We start from the raw sequence: 6,000 nt of genomic DNA, 5'->3' as shown, positions 1-6,000 counted from the left end.
ATTAGTAGAAAAATTGAAATAATTAATCTTCAATTGCGATGAGTCGATTATCAACATTTTGAATTTAAAACGATATCAAACAAAAATATATATCTTCCGGTCTTAGTGTTTGCTCTTTTAGTAAAAATGCAGGTAGGTATAGTTGAATACTATATTGGATTAAATTTAAATTTCAAAGTTGTTCAAATCACATTTTTAATTCTAAGTGTAAATAGGAAATTATTTTTTCAAAATGTAACATTATTTTTAGAATAGCACATTAAATATTTTATAATAGTAAAGTTACATCTAAAACTGTAAAATAATTTAGTTGACATTAAATTGGAAACGATTGAAAGGAAATTGGATAGAAATAACCTTATACAGAATTGTCAATGCAAAATTAAGGGTAAATTATGCCTCCAGCGCTCTTCTTCGTTGCAAGTACATCACATTACCAAAGAGTTTTGCCTAAAAATCTTTCCCCATCATAAATTATTTGAGATTTAATGATTTTTGAATATTTTTTTAGAATTAATTTATATTGTTATTAAATTAAAGAGGATTATCGATAACTTTAAATAAATTCGTATTAAAAAAATTACTAATAAATTTAAAAAAAAAACAATGCAAATAGTTGTGAAAAAACCTTATCATGTCAAGGAATATAAAATTGATTTATTTTAATAAAGTTTATATATTTTAGAAAGTTATTATAAACAATAAATATACATATTATGTATCTATATAATTTAGTGCAGTAATTTGATAATAATTACTTTTTATTTAATATAAATTTACAAAATATAAATTTATTGGAAAATGACGTTTAATATGAGTTAAATATTAATCTACACAAGTACCTACCAAGGCATTTAATTACACAGTATTCAGCAATACAAAAATAAACAACAGTTGATATCACACATAATTACACATACATACAATTTTCATTTTATGCAGCAAATAAGAGTCTATAGGTAATCATAAATTGAAATTTTTTATTAGTTTCCACGAATCAAAATGATTGAACTGATACAAATTTTCTTCAAATTTCAAAATAAGGTTCAAGGTTTTTTGTTCGATTCGTTTACGTTAAACAAATATACGTATATAATATATTTATGTTGTATTAATTGCTCATAATATTTAACGAGAATAATATACAAATTATTTAATCACCTAGTTCCTACTTCCTACTCTTCTCGATCGCTATACTTGAAATGTGGTCATAATTTTTTACTAGATAAATATAAAAAGTTTTACGTGATAGTTTTACGAATGACAGTGTTACTTGCTAAACTGCTGGAGATACAGTTTTATACACGAAACGCTGCCTTGATAGTTTTATAACTGCAGAAGTCTGCTAATAAAATATATGCTAACCTGTGTCACTGAAAATTATAGCTTATTATAGGTAGGTATATTATTTATAGTAACAACGAATTATTATAGTTCGTACTTAACAGTTATAGTCGGTAATAAAAATCTAAATTATAACATTGATGTTTGGGTATGTGCATTAAATAGTAAGAATATGTAAATAACCTATGAATGACGAAAATTATGAAATATAATTATAGTATCATAGAATGAATATATCATGGAAATCCGTTTATTTTTATTTCCCACACATTGATCACGCAGCGGGATACAAAAATGTTACCCTTTCTGGTGTGTTATATATACCTATATACAATATACATACATACTACACACACACAAATACACATGTATTTTAAGATCAATAAGATGATGTGGTGACAGAGTGTTTGTCATCATAGTAATGCCAAGTGAAAAAAAAATGTGGGGGTAGTATGGTTTATTATAGTTGATTGCTTAGGGTGTGAGGTTTGGTTGCATTTTATATTCATTACAATTGAAAGGTCGTTAAGAAAAGCGATATTTATGTTTATTTTCATCATTAATCATTCATAAAATATATATATTTTTGTCTGGCGTGGTAAAAATATAATCGTTCGTGGACGAACGAATGCTATCTTCCATATGAAATTATTGCATAATATGTTGATATAATAATAGGTAGTTGAAATAAAAATTAATAATTTGGGTATACTAATTATTATAGTTAAAATATTTTATTCATTGTATTATATTATTTTTCTGAAAGAAATTATAACTAAAGACTAAAATTATTTTAAGGTGCTTTAAATTTAAATATATGTAATATAATATTTAATATTTTTATATTTCATCTCGTAAAATATTGCATTGTAATTATACTTTTTATAAAAATGATCAGCTATCTAAATTATTTTTATTTTTAACGAAAAAATTTATATAGCATTCATCATTTCCGTTTGTAACTGCGATAATATTTTTGTTAATGAAGTGTTATACAACTTTAAAGTATTCACATTATCCTATGTAATTAAGAATCTTTGGAATATTTATAGTTTCTATTTTATTTTGGAGTAATTAGTTAAACGTTAACATCTATAGTAGGTATAGTACTGTTTCAATATGATTTAATTTTGTACCAAACATTGAAAAATTCTTCAAACGCAATATCATGATGTTATAAATATTTGATATTTCTTGTTCATTAATAATTAGACTAAAAATAATTTAGATATGTGCAATAGTTAGGTACTTACTAATCGAGGAAATGACAATGTTGCATATTCGCATATTATGTTGAAACAGTCCATCCATCTAAATACAAACAATGAATATATTACGGTTAGATAATGCTTTATTATTATTATAATTATAACAACTACCAACATCAAATAAATAAAACTTTGGCCTTTAATCATAACAGTTTTAATTTGATTTGAATTGTTTTATTTATTGAACTTTCCTTTGAATGATCATTTTATTATCAAATTGGAGATTTGAAATAGAATCCTTGCTTGTTTAATTTGTCGAGAGAATGTTAAATTACATTTAGCTTTGTTGTACAATTATCACAAAGTCGTTTGTGATGTAATAGATTGAATTAAATATTTAAATGAAACAATTAACATTAATCTCATAAGTAAATAAACTTATTCCAATAAAAAAGTTCTCGTTTGAATTAGTTGTAAATTAGTAATCGTAATGATTTGTCTGATTTAAATTCCTAATTGAATAATTATGCATAAAAATACTTTAACAATTATTACAATAGCAATAAAAATATACAATTATATATTGTAAATATAGTGTAATGCATCAACTCGCAAAAAAGCATAAATATACATAGAATCAGTTATAAAAGTAATGTTTTAAAATACATTTTATTTTATAAGTTTTAAAACTAAAACAATATTTTTTATTTTATTTATTATCTAGCATTAGTTCAAGGTTTAAAAACTTATTAACGTAAGATAATAAAGATTTTATGAAAAATGTCTTTTATTCACTATTAACTAGAAAATTGTAGAAGCCACAACAACATAACTAATATATTGATAATGTACTATATAATATTATGAAATTAAGTTGATAACAGATATGATATATTTATTTTCGTACATTTTTCAGATTTTATACATGTACATGGTATACTATATAAATATGTATAGTATATTTGTGAACGATATATTTTCTATAATATTCGCAGCAATTTATATTGTATCCATTTTTTATTAAATATGGTTTTCCCTGCTTATAACCAGTAAGCAATAAATCGAGAACCAGAGGGGCGCCAAAGAGGTTGTATCCAACCCTCTTTTGTTTACGATTGTGGGAGAGATAACCGGATGGAGAGACTTGAAATAAGAGAGACTTAGAGTGAGAGAGAGATTGAAAATGCACGCACAGTCACATTTTGACGTGGGGTGGAAAATTCGATTTTAATTTAAATTTTGACGGACACGTGAAAGTTATCCTGAGTAGAAAGCATGTCAAGATGACACGATTTCACTGTAATATCTATCCCGAGAGGGTCCCCGTAGACTGTGGTCGAACAAGAACAAATCGCGGGGTTCTTTTGTTGTGGGTTTTGGACGACAGACGACTGCCAGACATGCCTCGCGATGTTTAAGCAACATTCAGTTTTTTTTTTAGTTTTCCCTATAGGCGTTCTTTACGGTCATATTATATACGTACTAAACAACGGACGTGCATAAGCGTTTTTACTTCAGAGTGCATCGGTGGACAAAGACTTATAAGATGGCGTAAACGATTCCCATTTTGATTGCTTAACGAAGAAGAAACTTTCCCCTGATCATTTTATTCTTAAGATTTGCATAATACTGCTGTTGGCTAAAGGGTGAATGATAATCAAAGGTCGTTGTCAGCCTTTAATTATGAAACGGAACGTAAAGGAATGACGGTAGGCGGTAGAATATCCGATGAATTATGATCCTTGGGATAGTCATTAATAGGCGTGCTTTACGGTATACACCCGTTGGAAAATGCCGCACTTGTCTTTCGAAAGTTTTGCTAAGAGAACGCATACTCTCTCTTACTCTTTGGTCTTTTAATTTTATGAACATGTTATGATTAACTTATACTAGAATAATTTACAAACTCTCAAATGAGGTTATTTGATTAAAATGTCATGGTGTTACACACAAACATTTAAACAAGTATGAGTTTAAGAATATTAGTAACAAGTATAATTGTTTTATTATACAAATATAGGTAAAAACATTTATTCAAATTAAGTAGATATAGATAGATAATATTTATTGTATAAAATAAATTAAGAGTTGGTAAACAACATATTTTGTTGTTGTATGCATTAATATTTAAAATACTTTATTTTTATTAATAAACATAAAGAATTATATCATTAAAAATAGATTAATAATCAAGGCAGACTAATTAGTTTAAACAACTTTTTTTTTTTTTGTTATTTAAAACTATTGAATAAAAGGATAATAACAAGATGAACACTTTCAAGCTGTATTAAATTAATTTCTATTGTAAATTGTGAAGCCATCATGGGGTTTGTACAATGTTTAATTTGTATATTTATGACTTTAAATTATTTAATGACTTTGTTTATTGATTGATCATATTATTCCTTTCAGTTATTCATGACTAAATGAATAGGAACCTAAAAAGTTAATAATTAAAATATGTTTATTTAAATTATCCTACTTCAAATTTTATTCTTAGAAATGGTGTAGGTACCTACCTAAAGCAGGAAAATGAAATTGATTTTTTTAAATATAATTTTATAGTATAGTATAGTTTCCAAATTTTAAATTTCAAATTCAAGTATTTCAAACTGAAAAATGATTATACCTAATACAATAAATTTAAACAAACCAGTATTAATGAATTACGTATATTATATACTACTTTCGTTTTAAAAATACTATAATGTTATGTTTAAGAGTTATTTCAATTTTTTAAAAATTAAATAAATTAAATAAGTTAAATATTAAAATTGTAAAACTAACAAAAAAAAAAAAAAAATTATAAATTTATAGATACCTATATTATACTGTAGATGAATAGGTACATAATTTGTCTCTTGAATTTTTTTAAAGTTTTGTAATAACAATAAATTGAGATAAATGGAGTTTACTATATTGACTATATTAGTAAACAATAAAATGCATCGCACAATTGATTTTTGCACTCCTAAAACATAATATATTTAGTATAATGTATTTTATTTAATTAGAACTCGTCGACCTTTGTATACGATGGTATTATTTTTTTGTTCTGTGTATCTTCGTCATAACTCTCACAGTTCATCATGGTACATTAACGCTTCAAATGATGGCCGTTGTTGCCGCCTACCAACCTCGGGGAACTAATTTATACGTTTCATACAGGATATGGGCAAGCCTAAAGTGTATAAGAAATATCATAAATCACAATTCTAGAGCAAGACGTCTGGCAATCATATATATTTCTGAAAATAATACAAGATAACGGATGTACAATTTTTTTTTTGCACAGTAAACATTTTATGGCAAACGTTTGTAGAGTATAAGTGTGTTGTTAATTATTATTCATTTAACTAATTAAATGTATGCATAGTAAAATTTGAAATCGTATATTAAAGCAATAGGTACTTAAAATTAATATGTACCTATTTAGTATATATGTATA

The sequence above is a fragment of the Aphis gossypii genome, chromosome 3 (assembly GCF_020184175.1).
Source record: "Aphis gossypii isolate Hap1 chromosome 3, ASM2018417v2, whole genome shotgun sequence".
NCBI classification, from domain to species: Eukaryota; Metazoa; Arthropoda; class Insecta; order Hemiptera; family Aphididae; genus Aphis; species Aphis gossypii.
Note: the sequence above shows the minus strand (reverse complement) of the source record.